Source organism: Rhinatrema bivittatum, chromosome 3 (genome assembly GCF_901001135.1).
Source record: "Rhinatrema bivittatum chromosome 3, aRhiBiv1.1, whole genome shotgun sequence".
Classification (NCBI taxonomy): Eukaryota; Metazoa; Chordata; class Amphibia; order Gymnophiona; family Rhinatrematidae; genus Rhinatrema; species Rhinatrema bivittatum.
In genome coordinates this window covers 169,071,340-169,093,613 of record NC_042617.1, presented here as the reverse complement: position 1 = coordinate 169,093,613, position 22,274 = coordinate 169,071,340, and the positions used below count along the sequence as shown (strand labels likewise).

The 22,274-nt window shown below is 43.6% G+C and overlaps 1 protein-coding gene across 3 annotated transcripts in view; it reads right to left on the bottom strand.

The window, feature by feature from the left end:
- SPAST (spastin) overlaps positions 1 to 22,274 on the bottom strand; it is a 367,367-nt gene that overhangs the window by 108,891 nt on the left and 236,202 nt on the right. The window lies entirely within an intron of this gene.

Genomic DNA, 22,274 nt, shown 5'->3' with positions numbered 1-22,274 from the left:
ATTCAGATATTAACATTCTTTTCACAAAACATTTTTCCGAGAGCCAATCCCCAATAAAGCGTAATTGACACGCTGCATTATAGATCTGAAAATTTGGAAGACCTAGGCGCCCTTCTTCTTTACTATTCATCAGTAACTTAAACTAGTTCTAGCTGTTTTGCCCTGCCATAAAACTTTAACAAATATGGATTTGATCATCGTTAAGTGAGCCCTATTCAACCAGCATGGCAACATATGTAATCTGTAGAGCAGTTTTGGTAAAATCATCATTTTTACAAAAGTGCCTCACTCCAACAATGATATGGGCAATTTCATCCATGTATTCGACTTTGATGCTCTCAACATCTCCACTATGTTTAAATCATATAATTTAGCAAGATTCCATGGGATTCATACCTGTAGATATTTAATTTTACCTTCCGCCCATTGAAAGGGAAAGTTCCTGGCCAATCCTTCTTTAACATTTACCTCCAACATCAATGCTTCAGATTTTTAAACCAGAAATTTCTTGGAATGTTAGAAATAAATCCTGTATTTTTGGAACACTGTGGTATGCTTCACTGATAAATAAGATATCATCAGTGAACATCTAAATTTTGTATTCCTTTCCCTTATACTTATTCCCTGAAAATCCTTGTTCTTCCTGAGCTTTAGAGCTATGAGCTCAATAGCCAAAATAAACAGCAAAGGTGACAAAGGGCAGCTTTGTCTTACTCCCCTGCCTAATGCAAAGCTACCTGAAACAGACCCATTAATAAGAATTCTAGAGGAGAGGTTACTACACAGCGCCCTTAAACACTGCATAAAAGCCCCCGAAAACCCATAATTTTATGAAGCCCAAAACATGTAATCCTAAACCAAAGAATCAAAAGGTTTTTCAGCATCTACACTTAATACAAAGGCCCCTTTGACATGATCTTATGATTATAGCTATTAGCCTCCTAACATGTTTCTCACCATGACGCCCCCTCACGAATCTAGTCTGATCCTCAGCCACCAAAACTGGTAGCACCACCCCAATTTGAGCCACTCAAATAGAGGCCAGCAACTTTATATCAACATTGATTAATGATATTAGATGGTAAGATTTAATAACCTGGGGGGGGGGGGGTGGCCTTTACCCTTTTTAGGAATCACAATTAACAGAGATTGATTCATGTCATCAGCAACATGACCCAAATCTAATAAAGAATTATAAACTTTTGCCAATGGCTTCAATAACTCATGCTGCAAAATTCTATGACATTCGGCGTCTAGCCCATCAAGGTTGGTTGCTTTCCCCAATTTTAATCTGCGAATGGCCACAGCCATCTCCATTTCTGAAATAGAGGAATTTAAAGTCTCTGATTGAGGCTGTGATAATTTTGAACATAAGAACGTAAGAACTTGCCATGCTGGGTCAGACCAAGGGTCCATCAAGCCCAGCATACTGTTTCCAACAGAGGCCAAACCAGGCCACAAGAACCTGGCAATTACCCAAACACTAAGAAGATCTCATGCTACTGATGCAATTAATAGGAGTGGCTATTCCCTAAGTAAACTTGATTAATAGCCGTTAATGGACTTCTCCAAGAACTTATCCAAACCTTTTTTGAACCCAGCTACACTAACTGCACTAACTACATCCTCTGGCAACAAATTCCAGAGCTTTATTGTGCACTGAGTGGCGACTCAATGTTAGAAAAAAAATCCTGCTGAGCCCCCACATTCATTGTTTTGGATTTATATGTCTGATAGAAAGACATAAATCTGTTTCCACGGCCTGCGAAACACAGTGCACTTGGCCTTTCTAGTCTTTCACTCCAGAAATTACAGACTTTTGTTGCTTAATTTTAATTAAGTTGGCATGCAACTTACTGGCTTTGTTCCCATATTTGTACAATTTATGTTTGAAAAATGTGCGTTTTCCATTCTTTGAAACAGTAAGTTGTTCAATGCCAATCTTGATTGTTCCCAGATTCTCTTAGCTTCCCCTGTTTCAGCACATTTAATATACGAGGTTTGGACTAACCTGGACAACTGAAGAATCTCTGCATTCCTAATTTTTTGTTCTGTTTAGATACATAAGCAATGATATGCCCTCATCACTACTTTAGTAGCTTCCCACAGCACCGCCTCACTGATCTGACAATTATCATTAAATATGAGAGGTTTCTAGGAAAAGTAAAAAGTCATGGGATAGGTGGTGATGTCCTTTCATGGATTGCAAACTGGCTAAAAGACAGGAAACAGAGAGTAGGATTAAATGGACAATTTTCTCAGTGGAAGGGAGTAGACAGTGGAGTGCCTCAGGGATCTGTATTGGGACCCTTACTTTTCAATATATTTATAAATGATCTGGAAAGAAATATGAGTGAGATAATCAAATTTGCATATGACACAAAATTGTTCAGAGTAGTTAAATCACAAGCAGATTGTGATAAACTGCAGGAAGACCTTGTGAGACTGGAAAATTGGGCATCCAAATGGCAGATGAAATTTAATGTGGATAAGTGCAAGGTGATGCATATAGGGAAAAATAACCCATGCTATAATTACACAATGTTGGGTTCCATATTAGGTGCTACAACCCAAGAAAGAGATCTAGGTGTCATAGTGGATAACACATTGAAATAGTCAGTTCAGTGTGCTGCGGCAGTCAAAAAAGCAAACAGAATGTTGGGAATTATTAGAAAGGGAATGGTGAATAAAACGGAAAATGTCATAATGCCTCTATATCGCTCAATGGTGAGGCCGCACCTTGAATACTGTGTACAATTCTGGTCGCTGCATCTAAAAAAATATATAGTTGCGATGGAGAAGGTACAGAGAAGGGCAACAAAAATGATAAAGGGGATGGAACAGCTCCCCTATGAGGAAAGGCTGAAGAGGTTAGGGCTGTTCACCTTGGAGAAGAGACGGCTGAGGGGGGATATGATAGAGGTCTTTAAGATCATGAGAGGTCTTGAACGAGTAGATGTGAATCTGTTATTTACACTTTCGAATAATAGAAGGACTAGGGAGCATTCCATGAAGTTAGCAAGTAGCACATTTAAGACTAATTGGAGAAAATTCTTTTTCACTCAACGCATAATAAAGCTCTGGAATTTGTTGCCAGAGGATGTGGTTAGTGCAGTTATGTTCTTAAGGGGTTCAAAAAAGTTTGGATAGGTTCTTGGAGGAGAAGTCCATTAACGGCTATTAATCAAGTTTACTTAGGGCCGGATTTTAAAAGTCCTGCACGCGTAAATCGGCCGGATTTACGCGCGCAGGACATAGGCTGCCGGCGTGCGCATAGCACCAGGACGCGCGTAAGTCCCGGGGCTTCGTAAAAGGGGCAGGAGGGGGCGTGTCCTGGGGTCATGGGGCGGTTCGGGGCGAGTCCGGGCTACGCGTGTATCTTATAAAATCCAGCGTACTTTTGTTCGCGCGTGGTGTGCGAAGAAAAGTACACGCACGCGCTGTTTTTGAAAGTGTACCCCTTAGGGAATAGCCACACTGCTATTAATTGCATCAGTAGCATGGGATCTTCTTGGTGTTTGGGTAACTGCCAGGTTCTTGTGGCCTGGTTTGACCTCTGTTGGAAACAGGATGCTGGGCTTGATGGACCCTTGGTCTGACCCAGCATGGCAATTTCTTATGTTCTTAAGCTTCCAGCCATCTCTCTCCAACCCTCCTTTTCGGCGATATGCCTGCAATTTAACCTTATAAGTCCAGTTAAGAATGTGCACTATTACCGGCCGCAGCCTCGCATTTTCTTCTCTGTGAGCACTGATGCAGTGGACCCTTTCATATACAATATGCATATACAATATGCACCTCAAGGTTGCCTAGGCCCACTTCACGTGGCAGCCAAGATTCGAATACCTTCACAATCTCACCATCGTGCACCAATTCAGGCAGGCCCACCGATGTATGTTGTTCCTTTGGCCATGATTTTCCTGATCCCTAATCTGAACTTCCAGTTGCTTGCAACAATTTTGTAAGGTAACCAGCTACTGTTCTGCCTGCACTATGCGTTTATCCTTCCCAGATATTCTTTGTTCCACCATTTCCATGCGTCACACCTGCGCCTCAAGATTACCTTTTATTTTGTCCATTTCAGCCTGTAGTTTGATCAGTTTATCATCCATAGCAGTCGCAACTGCTTTCATAATCAGTTGTAGCATTTCCTCGGACATAACTGTTTATTACACAAAATCATTTATGGCGAACAGACAGACTCGTTAAATACCGCCATACGTCTACTTATTCCTCAACGAAACCTTAAGTCTGTAAGCAAAGGCCTCTTATCTAACCCCTCAGTTCGGTCAGCTCACCCCAGCCAGGTCAGAGCAAGAGCTGTATCACTAGCCAGCCTCAAAAAAATTTGAAACTCTCCCCCGTCTGAATTATGCTTACAACCAGATTTAAAATTATTTTGAAAAGGCTTAAAGACATGGCTGTTTATGAAGGCTTACCAGGATACAGATTAATTTTCCGTGGAAGTGTTTACTGCGAATGAGACTCATGGCGCAGGGGACTGTTTTATTTACTCGGCTTCTCTCCTTTCTTTCTATCCTTATTATGAAGTAAGTTGTAATCTCTGATTTTATTTATTCTTTTATCCTAATCTTTTATGACTATGCTCCAAATATGTAAACCGTTGTGATGATATTTCTAAACAATGGTATATAAAACCAATAAATAAAAATAAATAAATAAAATAACTGCAACTGTCTTCTCTCCCGGCTCACTCACGGCCTGAAGGACGTCAGCTACCCGCAATTTTTCTTTAACGCTTTGTTGCGGCTTTATACACATCTCCTGATAAATTCAAGAGCCGCTGAAATAGTCCCGGTCTAAAGCGCAGGTAGCAGTCCAAACGTCACGCTTTAAAAACTTTGGCCAGCACTTTAAAGCAGAAACAGGGGAAGCAACCAGAAGCTCGCTCCTCACATGTCCGATCAACAGGCAGCCATGACCGGAAATCCAATTTAGTTCTATTAGAAGAAAAGGGATCTTAGTGGTTGGGGCTAGGGAGAAAGGGATCTGGAAATGGGGAGAGAAGAGATCTCAGAAGAGGAAAAGGGGACTTTAGAGAAGGGAAATATAAATGAAATCTTAGGCAGGAGGAGTAGGGGGGTAAGCGATAGAGGAGGGTAGAGAAGATGTAGGAATAGGGAGGATAAGGAAAGGGAAAGAAAAGGCGAGAGGAATCAGGAATGGGGAGGAGGAAGAGGGAGAATTGGGAGGAGGAAGAGGGAGATAGAAAGGGAGCATTGTGGATGGGGTGGAAGATTAGAAGGAAAGATCAAGATGAAGAAAAAGAAAAGGGAATGGAGATGGGGAAGTTGGGAATAGGGATGGGGAAGGAAGGAAGGAAGTCACAGCCTCCCCCCTTCCCTCTGATCCCTTTACACTCCAATAGCCCCTCCAATCCTCTCATTCAAATCCTGCATCCCCCTATCTCTTCACTCCACCTGCACCCATGGTGATGATCTCATTCATTCTCCACACCAACTCCAATGTCCTCATTCTCTCCCATTTCCTCCCTCACTTTCACAAGGGCAATCTCCGCCATACCTCACAATTCCCGTCACATTCTTCTCTCACTCTTCCCGCCACCATGATCCCTCAAATCCACTTAGTCCCTTGATTGTCTCACTCACTATCCCTCAATTTTCTCCTGGTACTCTCTCCCACATCCCCATTCAAATTTCTCCCCTGATTCCCTTTCCTCCTACAATGATTCACCCAGCTAAAATCTCCTCACATTCCTTCATTCACTGCTCTTCCCCACCATCTCCTCACGCTCCCTTGTTCACCTCCCTTCCCTTAATCCATGTAATTATTTGACTCAGGTGCCCCTCTTATGATATTGCATCTGTGGGTGTGATTCTCAATGTCTTTGAGCATATCAGCCAAATAACCATTTGCTTGCACCACATTCTGGATCTCTTTTTGGAGTTGTGTCAGAGTGATCCTCTAGCCATTGGTCAGCCTCGCCACTCTCCAGCCCTTATGTCTGAAGTCCTGGTTCAGCTCTGACTCTTTATCCAGAATCTCTCCCTTAACAGCCCCGATGTTTGCCTTCAGGTCCTTGAACAATTTAAAAAATCAGCTCTTGTGAGGCTACCTGGGTCTGCCAAAATGTCTTCTGCCTCCTCTGCTGCCCCAGGCTGTACCTCCTTCAGGTAAGAGCTGTGAATTTCTGGATGTAAGTTTTCCACAGCTTTATGTTCATTTGCTTCCTTTTCATGCTGCATTTGGAGAAGCATTCATGTAAATTAAGTGCAGAAAGCTTAAAATAATTTGCCTTGACTTCATGAATTATGGTGATAATTTCCTGAGTGATTTCTTTTTTGGAATTGTTTTGGAGATCCAGTGGTGCAGTCTCAATCAGGCCGATTCAGTAAAGTCCGCGGGAGAGATCCCGTGCGCGCGATGCAGTATTTAAATTAGGTCCGGCGGTAGAAATGGGCAAAAGGAGGCGCTAGGGACGTTCCTTTTGGCCCGGAGCGGCGGCTGTCAGCGGGTTTGACAGCTGACGCTCAATTTTGCCAGATTTGGTTCTCAAGCCCACTGACAGTTATGGGCTCGGAAACAGGGCGCCAGCAAAATTGAGCGTCTGATTTTCGACCCGACAGCCGCCGGCCGACTTCAAATTTTTTTTTTTTTTACCTTTCGGACCTCCGACTTAATATCGCCATGATAATAAGTCGGAGGGTGCAGAGAAAAGCAGTTTTTACTGCTTTTCTGTGCACTTTCCCGGTGCCTGAAGAAATTAGCGCCTACCTTTGGGTAGGTGCTAATTTCTGAAAGTAAAATGTGCAGCTTGGCTGCACATTTTACTTCTGAACCGCGCGGGCATACCTAATAGGGCCATCAACATGCATTTGCATGTTGAGGGCGCTATTAGGTTCGGTGGGTTGACGCGCGTTTTCCGCTCCTTACTGAATAAGGGGTAAGGGAAAATGCGCGTCCAATGACAGGTTAACTGTATCAGCCTGAATGTGTTTAGACACAGGATGGAAATCCAGCTTTTTCCTGCTCAACGCTACCAAATTATTGGATATCTGTTTTCCTGCAGTGGGCTAGAAGCAGCCCTAGAAGAACTGGCTACGTTTGACCCAAGAACCAAGTTAGGAACCTCTGGTATGTTGCCAATTAACTTGTTCCAAAGTACACAATTTTATAAACTTCTATATTGGGGGTTCTCAACCCAGTCCTCAGGACACACTCAGCCAGTCTGGTTTTCAAGATATCCACAATGAATATGCATGAAATAGTTATGCATACAATGGAAACAGTGAGGTCCATATTCAATCACTGTGCGGCTTGGCATGTTTCTCTGGCTAACTCAGTCCATATATTAAGTGGTGCAGCCGTGCTGCTGAATATATTAACATAGTAATAATAGCAAATAAAGACCAAATGGTCCATCCAATCTGCCCAGCATGTGGCCTATAGTAGCAACTGCTGCATTATGCAAGTTATCCCATGCATTCTGTTAAGAGAAGTAGCTAAGTAGCTTTTTGGTTCTGAGTCATCCCCCCCCCTGAAATTTCATATTGTGAACCCTAATTGTACAATTTCCTTTCTAATGGAAAAAGTTTGATATTTGTGCATCATTATTGCCTTTTAGATATCTTAAAAGTTTATTTGGCTAACTTTAGGACAGGTCTACGGGTTGACCAGAGCTAGCTGGATAACTTATCCGGCTAACAATTCCTCCCAGTTATGCAGCCAGTATGCTCCTAACATTTTCTGGCTAGAATTAAGCTCCATACATCTCCAACAGTCTTTCAGATAATCTTCATCAACCAGCAACCGGATGGACTCATCTCTTGGCTAGTAGAGCTTTGAGCTCTAACATGTGCAGGACTTCCCATTCAGGCATTGCCTCGTGAGCCGCCTCAGTTGATACAAGAGCTAAACCTTGTTCTCCAGGGATGTGGGTGGGTATTTAGCATAGCTAATTCATCCGATCTTCGGAAAACAATGTTTATGGTAAGCAAGTTTGCATTTTCCGTCGATAAGCAGGCTAAATTAGCCATGACATGTGAGGAGTCCCAAACTGAGGCTGCAGCAGAATGTTTACTGAATAAGCAACCTAACATATTAACATAGAAATGACAGCAGAAAAGCACCAAATGGTCCATCTAGTCTGCCCAGCAAGCTTCTTACAATAGTATCTGCTGCATTATGCAGGTTACCCCCATGTTTCTCTTAAGAGTAGCAAATGCTGCTCCATGCAGTTATCTCCAAACCTTATGACAACCAATAAAAATTTACTGCTAGTAACATTTTTACTGGATGAGCCTTTTTGAAAATTCAGACAGTACTGCTTGATGTGCTTTGCTTATGGATTTGGCCGTAGAAGTAGTCCTGTGCTTTTTCCCTTATGTTTTGCATAAGTTCCCCAGACTATAAAAGTCAGGGCCCTCGTTTGTATGCTGTCTGAATCCAAATTCCCCTTTTCTCCTTTCCATTGAAGAGGAGAGCAATGTTGGAGTTACATCAAAAGTACCCAGGTTTATTGGTTAACGGTAGTAACAGCTGCACTACAATTTACCCCCCTGCTTATCAGTTCCCCAGACTGTAAAAGTCAGGGCCCTCATTGGTTGCTGTCTGAATCCAATTCCCCTTTTACTCCTGCTGTTGAAGCAGAGCGCAATGTTGGAGTTGCATCAACAGTATCAATGCTTTTCGAGGAGAGATTGAAGAACCTAAATATGTACACCCTGGAAGAAAGGAGGAGCAGAGGTGATATGATACAGACCTTCAGATACTTGAAAGGTTTTAATGATCTAAGATATTGACAAACATTTTCCACTGGAAAAAAAAATCAGCAGAACCAGGAGTCACGATTTGAAACTCCAGGAAGGAAGACTCAGAACCAATGTCAGGAAGTATTTCTTCAAGGAGAGGGTGATGGATGCCTGGAATGCCCTTCCGGAGGAAGTGGTGAAGACAAAAACTGTGAAGGACTTCAAAGGGGCGTGGGATAAAAACTGTGGATCCATAAAATCTAAAGGATGTGAATGAAGAGAAGAGCATGGGGGTAGTTTGCGGGAATTACGGCTACTACCTGGAGATTAATATCCTTAATTCAATAAGCATACTCACTGTCAATGCAACTCCAGCATTGCTCTATGCTTCAATGGCAAGAGGAAATGTGGAAAAAAAGTATTTGCATTCACAAAAAAACCAGGGAGTAGCTTGCTTGTTGCAGCGGTTACTACCTCAAACCAAATAAATCTGCTACTTTACTTCAATGCATATCCAGCATAGCTCTCTGCTTCAACGGCAGGGGGGAAAGAGGAAAAGAGGATTTATATTCAGGCAACAACCAACAAGGAATGAATTACATAGTCTAGGCAAATAAATAATTATGAGAGTAGCTTGCTTGTTACGGCGGTTACTACCCTGAATCAATTAAGCCTGATACTTCACTGGGAATACATATCCAGCGCAACACACTGCTTCAACGGCAGGGGGAATAAAGAAAAGAGGAATTATATTCAGACAACAACTAACAAGGACTGAATGGCACAGGCTGGGTATACAAATAAGTGTGGGAGTAACTTGCTTATTGCAGCAGTTGTTACCTCTGACCAACTGAGCTGGATGCTTTGCTTGGATGCAGCTCCAGCGCTGCTTTCTACATTGATGGCGGGGGTGGAGGTAAACTGGAACCAGGGGGTTGCTGATAGGGGCCAAGAGTAACAGATAAGTATGAGAAAAAAAAAAAGTGTGAAAGCTTGCTGGGCAGACTGGATGGCCAATTTGGTCGTCTTCTGCCGTCATTTCTATGTTTCTATGTTAAGGGTAGTAACTGCCACACCAGCAAGTTACCCACATGCACTTTTTTTTTCATTTCCATCCTCTAGCTTTTATGGATCTACAGGGTTTATCCTATGCCCCTTTGAATTCCCTGAAAATCCCTTCTCTGGAAGGGATTTTCAGGTATCTATCACCCTCACCGTGAAGAAATATTTCCTGATATTGGTGCTGAGTCGTCCTCCTGGACTTTCATTTTGTGACCCCTAGTTCTACTGATTTCTTTCCAACAGAAAGACTAAAACCTTTCAGGTATCTGAAGTTCTGTATCATATCTCCCCTGCACCTCCTCTCTTCCAGGGTATATATTTTCAGATCCTACAGCCTCTCCTCATAAGTCTTCTGATAACTGACCACAATTCATTTTGGTCACCCTTCTCTAGACCGCCTCCATTCTGTGTCTATTCCTTTTGAGATAAGGGCTCCTGAACTGAATACAGTCCTCAAGGTGAGGCCTCACCAAGGACATCATCATTTCCTTTTTTCTTACTGGTTATTCCTCTGTATGCAGTCCAGCATTCTTCTGGCTTTAGCTGCTGCCTTTTCACATTGCTTCACTATCTTCAGATTGCCAGACACTATCTCTTCAAAATCCCTCTATTGGTCCTTGCACATCAGTCTTTCACCTCCCATCACATACAGCTCTTTTGGATTACCACATCCCAGATGCATGACTCTGCACTTCTTGGCACTGAATCCCGGCTGCCAAATCTTCGACCACTCTTCAAGCGTTCTTAAATCACTTTTCATTCTCTCTACTCCTTCAGGCCTGTCCACTCTTTTGCAGATCTTGGTACCATCCGCAAATAGACAAACTATCTTCTACCTTTTCTGCAATGTTGCTCACAAAGATACTTAATAGAACAGGTCCCAATATCAATCCCTGTGGCACTCACTTAACAATGCTCTCTCTTCAGAGTAGATTCCATTTACCATTACACACTTTCTCCTGTCAGACAACCAGTTTGTAATCCACTCCATTACCTTGGCGCTCACTCTCAAGTTTCTATTTAATGTTACTTGCCAGGTACTTGTAACCTGGATTGGCCACTGCTGGAAACAGGATGCTGGGCTTGATGAACCCTTGGTCTGACCCAAGATGGCAACTTCTTTTGTTCTCATTTTATTCACAAGTCTCCTATGCAGGACAGTATCAAAACTTTGTTGAAATTCAAGTAGATCAAGCACTCCTCCTCGATCCAAATCTCTAGTCACCCAATCAAAAAAATCAGATTGGTCTGACAGGACCTTCCACGGTGAATCCATGCTGCCTCGGGACCGGCAACTTACCGGTCTCTGTAGATAGTTCAGTATCCTCTCTTTCAGCAGCATCTCCATTAATTTTTCTTCCACTGAGGCAAGGCTAACTGGCCTGTAGTTTCCAGCCTCCATTCTGCTACCACTTATGACACAAACTTAGAAATGACGGCAGAAAAGGACCAAATGGTCCATCCAGTATGCCCAGCAAGTTTATGGTAGCATTAGACATGCCATATAGGTCTCCCCCATAAAGGTAGCATCTGCCACACCATATAAGTCACTCCTATACTTAGTTTCCCAAACCATCAAAGTCAGCGTCCTTGTTGGTTGCTGTCTGAGTCCAATTCCCCAATACCATTTGCCATTGAAGAAGAGAAAATTGTTGGAGTAAAGTTAACTCCTTGCTTGTTTTCCCAGACTGTAAAATTCATGTCTTTGTTGGTTGCTGACTGAAACTAATTCCCCTTTTCCCCCTGCTGCTTATTGGTTAAGGGTAGTTACCGCCACACCAGCAAGTTACCCCCATGCACTTTTTTCCTCATTTCCATCATCTAGCATTTAGGGATCCACAATGTTTATCCCATGCCCCTTTGAAATTCTTCACTGTTTTTGTCTTCATCACCTCCTCTGGAAGGGCACTCCAGGTATCCACCACCCGCTCTGTGAAGAAATATTTCCTGACGTTGGTTCTGAGTCCTCCTCCCTGGAGTTTCAATTCGTGACCCCTAGGTTTTACTGATTTCTTTCGAACGCAGGTGGTTTGTTGATTGTGCATCATTAAAAACTTTCAGGTATCTGAAGGTCTGTATCATATCTCCCTTGCATCTCCTCTCAAGGGTATACATATTTAGGTCTTTCAACCTCTCCTCATAAGTTATTTGATGGAGACCCCCACCAGTTTTGTCATCCTCTGGACTGCTTCCATCCTTTCTCTATCCTTTTGAGATTTGGTCTCCAGAACTGAACACAATACTACAAGTAAGGCCTCACCAAGGACCTGTACAAGGAGACCACCACCTCCTTTTTCTTACTGGTTATTCCTATCTCTATGCAGCCCAGCATTCTTCTGGCTTTAGCAATTACCTTGTCACATTGCTTCGCCGTCTTCAGATCACTAGACACCATCACTGAAGTGGGACCGCAACCGCTCTTTTCCAATCTTGCGGCACCACTCATTTCCAGGGATCTATATAATAGGTCCTTCAGCAGACCCGACAGAACATCTCTTGAGTTCCCGTGTCCTGGGATGTACCTCAACCACTGTTTTCCTAGCTCTTCTCATACATTCTCTTTTGTAAATGGGAGTTGTGTAACTCATTCCCTTCTACGGTGAGCCAGTAATGGTCCTTCTCCAGGGTCTTCTTTAATGAATATCAAACTCAAGTATTTGTTTAATAGTTCCACCGTTTCATTGCCTCTGCATACTGCTGTTCGTCAACTTTCAATTTCTCTACACCACTTCGGGCTTTTCTTCTTTCATATATAGTATCTGAAAAATGTTGTGTCACCTCTATTTACCTCTTTGGCAGTCCCTTCTTCCACTTGACCTTTTGCTTTTCTGATTTCTTTCTTTGTCTCCCTCAGTTTCACCAGGTATTCTTCCCTGTGTTCCTCTTTTTGGGATCTTTTATACTTTTGGTATGCAGATCTTTTTGCAGCCACCTCCTTTGAGAACTAAATAGATTTCTTTTTCCTTGTACTTCTGTTTTCCTTTTCTAACAGATTTGTTGCCTTAGTAATAGTAATAGCTCTTTTTAATTTGGCCAACTGTTCCACCTCCCCCGTTTTCTTCCAATCTAGTTCTTCTTCCAGATACATTCCCCATTTTGTCAAAGTCTGCATTTTTAAAATTCAAAATTCGGGTTTTCATGCGACTTCTCTGTATCTTATTCGTGATATCAAATCATACTGTCTGATGATCACTTGTGCTCAGGTGGGCACCTGTCCGGACATTAAAGACACTATTCCCCCCTGTGTATTCTATTACCATTTGTCTGAGCAGAGGTCCTTGGAGGGCATCCATTATTTCTCTACTTCTTGTAGCTTCCTTAGAAGGGATACTCCAGTTTACATCCGGCAGATTAAAATCTCTAATGAGCAATACTTCTCCCCCACCTTTTGGACGTCTTCGATCCTGTAGCCCACACCAAAATAAATGGAAGCATCAGCATCCTTTTTTAGGACAGCCCATAATGCTTCTTCTCTACCCATGTCCCTTGCATTTCAATTGCTTGGATACTGTTTCTGACAAAGCGCTACGTCTCCTTTCCTGTCTTCTCTGTCCTTCCTTAATTTATAGCCTGGGGTGGCTTTATCCCAGTCATGGGACTGCGTGAACCATGTCTCTGTAACAGCAACAATGCCCAAGTCCACTTCCACCATCAGATTCTGCAGGTCAGAGTTTATTGCCCAGACTATCAGCATTTGTGCTTATAGCTTTCCAGCTTCTCTCCTTGGACATCTTTTCTGCCCTATTCAGATGATTTTTATTCAGTTTTTTCGTGCACTTCTTGGAGATGTCAGGAGTGATATTACAATTTCCTTCTGCCACCCTATTTTACGTCATATGGAATATGCTCTGAATTTTTCATTTAGGATCCTTTATCCTGCTACAGACCATGGAAGCCATCTTTGACATAGAGCCTTTCACTGTTCCATACATGGCTCCAGCCCCCATCATGGAGAGTAGACTATTGCAACAATAGGATATGCACAACTTCTTGTCCTTATTTACTGAAAGTCCTCAATGATCTTGGGGACCCAGCTGTCCTTGGTTATCTGACACCACTCCTCCAGGAAGGCCTGGATTTTGCCACCCACCGAAAAGGGTGACTGTTGAACATTCACAAGGATAAAAATCTTGCCCCAAGTTTTGGTTGGGCCTGTTATGTCATCTTAGGCTGATGGCGGTCCCACTGTTTAAGTCTGCTATTGCTGAGCCAGAAGAGGTAGGAGGCGGTAACTTTGAAAAGATTGAAAAGGGTGTCTCTAGAAGTATGACCTTTTTTAAGAGTAGAAGCATCTTGAAGAGGAGGGCCGATTAGGTCCCATCGAAAGGTACTGACAGCCACATTCTGTTCTTTTATTTCAGCGACCATTTCTCTGAGCTTTTCTCTAAAAAGTGTTTCCCTAGACAAGGGACATATACCAATTTTTGATGAATATAATCTCAAATGCAGCTGGCTCTTAACTAGGCCATGCATCAAGCTCCGATTGAGGCAAACCAGGTATGTGATATGGCATCAAATTATTCATACATGGAGCAAAGATGATTTGCATGCACTCTTCTGCATCTTACTGCGGTTGAGGATAATTTCTGCTTTCAGTAGGTTGAAGGAAAGGTTTTCGTTTTTGAATGCAGTCGTGTAAATACTGCATCATATAAAATTGAAGACCAGAGATGGAGACAGTTAGCTTGGAGTTTTTAAAAACTCTTTCCAAAGTTGTCAAGTAGCTATGGTCTTTTCCTGGAGGTGATTTTGAATATAAAGTTATGCTCATAAGTTTACATATCCCTGGCATAAGAACATAAGAAATGCCATACTGGGTCAGACCAAGGGTCCATCAAGCCCAGTATCCTGTTTCCAACAGTGGCCAATCCAAGTCACAAGTACCTGGCAAGTACCCAAACATTAAATAAATCTCAAGCTACTATTGTTTAAAATTAATATGACAACAGAATGCTGAGATAAAAAAAAAAAATCACCTGGGTTTGGAATGATTAACTCTATACTTTAAATTTAACTTTCTAGCCACAGGAATGCAAGAGATAGGAGTTTCCCCACAATCACATCTGCAACAGATTCAGAATATTATGAACTGGGAGAGATGCTGGTTCTGATAGAGTTTCTAGAATTTGACGGAGACCAAATCCTTGCATATATTTACTTGAGTGTATTTCTCATTTTTTCTATAAGCTTTGAATAAGCAAGGTCTTCTGGAGATTACTTATGTTCTGCAAGCTCTAGAAGTGGTTCAGAAGGTATTCCTGCTGACTGAAGATGGTGAATTGGGAGGTTCTCTTTGTTGCCTCAGAGGGGAACAGCCCTGGTCTACAGCCTCTGACAGACTTTACTCCACTGCAATCAATAATGAAGAACCTCGTATCAAGAGCTTTGATGGTGTGGTCTCCCTAATAGTGGAAACTAGGTCTCCAATCTATAGATGGGAAAGTACCTTCCATCTCCTTAATCAGAGAAAGAAAATTTTCACCAAGTCTGCTATCTGGTCAAATAAGGACCAAAGGTTGGCTGAAAGAATGTTTGGAATGCCACAATCCTTTCATGAATATGGATACCAAAGAATGAGTGGAGATGGGTGCATCTATTGTTTGCTCATGTTTGCTCATGGTTAGCAACACAGATGTACACTTCAACAGTCATAGTAAGATCTGAGTAAGAAAGGGAAAACAAGTACTGGAGCAAGTCCTTAGGGCTACAGATGATCCGATCTTAAGTGTCAGCCTGAGGCCAAGATGATAATCTTTTCCATTTGAAGCTATAAGACTTTCTAATCTAAGGCTTCCTGACTTCCATCTCCCTTGGAAAGAGCAGGCAGGAATCTAATGTGCATTCAACATTCATGCTGAGAGAGTCAGAGAAGAGATAGGAAGAACAACTCTACCATCCATATGTGATGAGGGATGGAAAAGTCCCCAGTGGGATTGAAGGCAGTTCAAACAACCGGATGAGCTAAGAGAACCACACTTGTCTCGGCCACAATGTAGCAACAAGGATCATTACTGCATGATCTCAAAGCACCTTCTGGATTGTCCTCATGATCAATGGGAATGGTGGATATGAATAAAGACAGACATTCCAGAATAGCAGATAAGCATTGTGAATTGTCCTGAATCTGTTTGGAAGCATGGAACAAAACATTGTGACATTTATGTTGCTCTCTGAAGGAAATACATTGATTATGAGTTGAACCCAGAGGTCAAATACACTATCTGCCACTTTTTGATCCAAGGACCACTCGTGAGGGTAGGACTCAGCTGAGGCAATCCACTGTGTTAAAACTCCTGGAAGATAAGTTGCCAGCAGGTAAGCTCCGTGACTCAGTCTCATTTCTGCAGAGACTCCCAACACAGAAAAAAGCCTGTGCTTGTTTATGTAGAATATAGGTACTTGATTGTCCGTTTGGATCAAGATTTTACTTCCTCAGAATATGAAACAAAGTTCTCAGTGCCTAGTGAATTGCATACAGCTCTAGGAAGATGACTCTCTGCTAAAGACCAAGTCTCCCTGAGTCTTGAGCTGTACCAGTATAAGTTCCCCATGCCCCAGTGGAGGTGTCAGGCAAAAGAGTTATTAATGAGGTAGATCCTGTAAAGGAAGGCACACATCCATGTCAGATGGTTTCAACCACCCCTGCAAAGCTGCTTTCATTTCAGTCGTTACCGAGATGCAATGGGACAGTGGTTGCCCATAGTTGCTCCCACCGACATCCAAAGGCCCATTGTAGACCTCTAATGTTCAGTTGTGTCATGGGAACAACTTGCACGACAGCTGTCTCTGACCAAGGCCAAACAAGACAAATCTCACTGGAGTCTTGTATTGCCAGATCCCATAGCAATATGGCTTTTTTTTTTTGTCTCGGAGGAAGCCTATGAACTGAATCCTCTGGACAGGAGTGAGATTTGACCTGGCAATGTTGAATAGGAAACAGAGACTGAAGGAGTCAAATGGTCTTCTTGAGGGACTCCAAAACCCTTAACTGGGATGTACTCATCACCAGTCAATCATTTAGACAAGAGAAGATTCAGACTCCCAGCCAACATACATGCACTGCTACCACTACCAGGCACTTGGTGAACACTTTCGGGGTGTGAAGACAGGCCAAAGGGGAGGAGTTTGTACTACTAATGAGACCCTTCTACTATGGATGGATGGGGGTATGAGCATATGCATATCCAGAATACATATCCCTAGGCAGAATGAACAGTAGAACTGTTTCGCATGTGGCTGAAGTGGGACCTTAGGTTCACACCTTTCATTTTGGTGCTCTCTGGCGGAATGCTGTTGCAGAACAGGGGCAATCTGATGACGTTGATAACAGCAAAGGGTCTCTGGAGGAAAGCTGGTCTATAAAAAAAAAAATAGTGACACCGGGAGGATGAAGACTGTTCACCTGCTCCAGATGAGAGAGATTGAATGCATCTTGATCTGAACTATAGTCTTTGACCTCATCTACAAACACATTGTCTCCAGTACAAAGTGCAAGCCAGTCATGTGTATCTTCCCACAGACTGATGGCTCGTAACAAAGCCAGCCTACATACCCCAATGGCTGTGTTGAATTTCTCATATTACGGAGTGGATTACATGTTTCTCACACTCCTCTGTGCCCTCAACTGCTTTATTAATCACAGAATACCCTGGGGTCTAGCGATTCTGTTAAGTATTTTAGCTTAACACACTTCTGCATGTATTACACCACATGCAGCTGGTATGCTCAGCATAGAACTCTAGACAAATTTCTCCAAAAAGGTGTTCAGGTCTTTCCCCAGAACAGTCTTTCCCCAGTACAGTACTGGAGATCTCCCCAGTCTTCTTTGCTTTACTTGAGAGCAGACTCTACCATAACACTTTGTGGCAAAGAAGCTGAACTAGGGGGTGGCTGCATCCTGTACTTTAGATCAAGTGTTCTGGCAGGCAAATAATGGGATTCTTCCTCATTCTGGAATAGAGATCCTGGTGCAATTTATATCAGCAGTGCTATCTTGAGATCCTGGCAAAAAATCCTGTTTGATTTCATTTGGTGGAGGCGACCGCCTAGGGTGGCTAAACGGGTACTGCAACAACCCAAGCTTAGAGGGAGGTTAGGTATGCCAAATTTAGAAAAATATTATGCAGCGGCGCAACTCACTGCCATCATCGATATACATAGATCAGTGTATGTGAAACAGTGGGTGCAATTTGAGGAATTTATGTTAGGAGGGTGTCCTCTCAGTGCAATCTTTTGGCAACCGCGTGATACCTGGCCTCCTATATGGACAATAACTATGGCTTTAGATACCACTCTCAAAATTTGGACTAAATGGAAAGTGCACCTAGTAGGAGCTAGAACTTACTTTTATTCCACTCCTCTTTATTATAATTCTCTTTTCCCAGCGGGACGAGACAATAGATCCTTTCTCGGTTGGAGACAGAAAGGCATCCGCAGGGTGGGACACTTACTTTACGGGGGGGCTCTCTTATGTCCTGGATAGATTTACAAAATAGATATGCACTTCCACGGAAGGATTTTCTAGCGGGAAGCCAGATTATTCACTTTGGGGTAGATTTTCAGAGCCCTGCTCGCCTAAATCCGCCCAAAACCGGGCGGATTTAGGCGAGCAGGGCCCTGCGCGCCGGGAAGCCTATTTTACATAGGCCTCCCGGCGCGCGCAGAGCCCCGGGACTCGCGTAAGTCCCGGGGTTCTCGGAGGGGGGCGGGCCCGGTCGTCGCGGCGTTCCGGGGGCGTGTCGGCAGCGTTTTGGGGGCGGGTACGGGGCGTGGCTACGGCCCGGGGGCGTGGCCGCGCCCTCCGTACCCGCCCCCAGGTCGCGGCCCGGCGCGCAGCAGGCCCGCTGGCGCGCGGGGATTTACGTCTCCCTCCGGGAGGCGTAAATCCCCCGACAAAGGTAAGGGGGGGGTGTAGACAGGGCCGGGCGGGTGGGTTAGGTAGGGGAAGGGAGGGGAAGGTGAGGGGAGGGCAAAGGAAAGTTCCCTCCAAGGCCGCTCCGATTTCGGAGCGGCCTTGGAGGGAACGGGGGGAGGCAGCGCGGCTCGGCGCGCGCAGGCTATACAAAATCGATAGCCTTGCGCGCGCCGATCCAGGATTTTAGTGGATACGCGCGGCTCCGCGCGTATCTACTAAAATCCAGCGTACTTTTGTTTGCGCCTGGAGCGCAAGCAAAAGTAGGCTATTCGCGCTCGTCTGAAAATCTACCCCTTTTTGAGGACGCCTTCCATTTCTAAATCCTTAGCGTTGGGTAAAACTCTGTTTGAACATTTATGTGAGGATGCTGATAGAAAGAGAGGTATGATATCTAAACTATATGATTTACTGTTGGCATTGGAACCGCAACCCTATAATCATATGATGAAGTGGGAACAAGGCTTGGGACATGCCATTAGTGCTGAGGATTGGATACAAATTTATACCTCAGCTCGCAGCTGTTCTGTATCCGCCACCATGCAGGAGAACTGTTATAAGCTTATAACACGATGGCACCTCACACCAAGTACTCTACACTTGAGATATGCACACATAAGTGATAGGCTGTGGCCACTTAGGTACCTTCCTACACATGTGGTGGCTCTGTGATAAAATCCATCCTCTCTGGCAGCAAGTAGCGAATTGGACGGAGCAAATATTGGAAATGCAGGGCCTTCTAGATCCGGGTTTTATGCTGCTTCACCTGCCACATATACCCTTGGAGACGACACACAAAACTTTGTCAACAAGTCTTTATTGCCACACGGCTCACTATTGCGAGCTTTTGGAAACAAGACAAGACACCATCACTAGCAATGGTACAACAAAAGATACATTATTTTTGTAAAATGGCAGCTATAACAGCGGAAATACATAATTCTTCTTCCAAGTTCCGAGCCGCGTGGTCACCTTACCTGCAATGGGAAGCAAGACAAGCTGGAATATAACTTTCTTCCACAACGATGATCACCATGGGCATCCAAAAGGACTGAATGGTCTACACTACTCTTTCAGGATCATCGGTGACTCCTTATAGGCTTTTGATTTCTTGATTCACACTACACCCTTATTTCATCACTACCTTATTTTCTCTGGTTGCCGCTGTTTTTGGAAGGACTCATGGAGGGGGGAGGGGAGGGGGTGAAGAGGGGTAATTGTGGAACTATAGGTGACATTGTACATGTACATTGCTTTATCTAGTACGTTCGGTTAATCTTTCATGTTGTTCATGTTCATTATGCTTGCCTTTACTTTATGTGTTTCTCTTTTGAAATGCTAATAAAATATAAATTGAAAAAAAAAAAAATCCTGGTGCAACTTGTGCACTGGAATCACTGAGTATGCTGGAGGCTGTAGGATCAATAAAAGGCTGAATACATCAGCCCTAAGATCTGCCTCTTTCCGAATGTTAATACTCAGTATATTTGTCAACGTATCCAGAAACTGAGATCATCATACGTTCTCTGGAGGTGAGGAGGTTGTGTTAAGTCAGGCAAAGAGGTCTGACAGAATCCTTGTTGAAACTTCCTCTGACCCCCTCCCCACAAACAATGGGGGAACACTGATCCATGATCCAGATGGCGACACAGACTAAGATCTCTGTCACCCCAGAGAGAACATGCCCAAGAGGGAAGCTGAAGCTACTTCCTCATCCTCCAATTCTGGATGAGATTTCCTGATTACAGGAAAAACGTTTTTCCAATTGTTGAGGACCAACTCCTATGGCCAGAAACTCTTGAGGTGGATTACTTGCTAGTGTGGAACTCAAGAGATCCAGTCTGCAGGAATATCTTTCCCATTTTAGACAAGAGAAATGCCAATGCTCCTTTCCTATCTTCAGGAATCAAGAACATAAGAAATTGCCATGCTGGGTCAGACCAAGGGTCCATCAAGCCCAGCATCCTGTTTCCAACAGAGGCCAAAACCAGGCCACAAGATTCTTTACCAACTCAGTGAGCTGGTTTACTGGCTGCTGTGCTCTGAACCAGAACTAGAGAAGAGACATCCTCTTCAGAAACCTATATAGGTTTCTTCTCTCTTTGATGAAAAAGACCTGATATACTTGGCTCTAATGAAAGAGTAAGCTCTGAGATTCTCTGCACTGACTGAACTGAACTCCTTGACAGGACCTCCGTTGCAGCCTTTGACACCAAAATGCTTTGATCAGGTACAATTCTTCCCTGTATCACAGTGGTAGACATATGCATTGACACCAAGGTGTCAAGGCTTCATATTGATGACGCCTTAAAGTAAGGATGCTCTGCACTGATGCCAGTGATGGTGCCCAGGAGGGCCTGTGACCCAGATAGAACAGATGAGTCAGCACCATGGAACATTTTGCACTATGAATGACTATACTTGCACAGATGTAACCCTAGCCATACAGCAGTAGAAGAGGACTGGAGTCTCATCCGCATATGCTCCCAGCATCCTCCAGGAGAGGAATCCAGAGGATCGGGCAAGCAATCCAGGGATTGAACTCCACAGCCCCAGCTTCCAGAGGCCCCACACCCTTTGCAGTAGAAGAGGACCAGAAGCACATGCTGAATCGCAAACCTTTCAATTCTTTGAGTGAAGATCAATTTAATTGGTGGTTAAAGAGGATTGGTAAGTATAGCTCTGGGAAATCTTTGGACCTAAAAGGTTTGGAGAAAGGTGAAATAGTGGGATATATTCTTTAGAGTTTGTGTGTGTCTGAGATAATAAGCAAGCCAGAGGTAGTTAAATTCTAGTGTCTGTCTTTCCCACCCACTCAACCCTTGATTTTTAAGCAGGAGACACTTTCTCATTAAAAATCAATCAGGCTCTTATCTAAATCATACTATTGCACCAGGCCTTATTGAAAATTTAATTATCCCCTTGTAGGATACTAGCTGATTAAATTTACAGGTGAATTTACTGATTAAAGTACTCTAATTCCAACTCCCTTAGTATCCTAAACTTAACTAGGAACTCAACAAAATTAAGATGAAGGCAGCAGTCCAATAACAAGAGGAGGGCTTTCCAGTCTTTTGCATTAAGTTTTATATGTATGATATTTTACCCGCCGGTGAGAGATTGTATGTGTGCACTCAGAGCAAATAACTCCTAGTTCTCAGGGAACGAGTCCGATCTCTGTAGGCTAGCGTGGCAGACTTGGATGAGCTGAGACAGTCAGAGAGGGACATAGTAGCAAATCCCAAATCCAGTGCTGCCTTGGATCAGAAAGGTCTCCCAGTTGGAAAGCATCACCCTGGTGTAGCAGGACGTGACCCTGTAGCAAGGACCTGCTCTCCAGGTGATGTATTGTCCTCTCGCACTGACGACAAGTCTCCCTGGGCTGCTGCCCAGGAGGGAAGGGTTAGGCCAGCCATCATAATTGGTGATTCAATTAGAAATGTAGACAGCAGGGTGGCTGGTGGACATAAGGACCGCCTGTTAACTTGCCTGCCTGGTGCTAAGGCAGCAGACCTCATGTGTCACCTAGATAGGATTATAGACAGTACTGGGGAGGAGCTGGCTGTCGT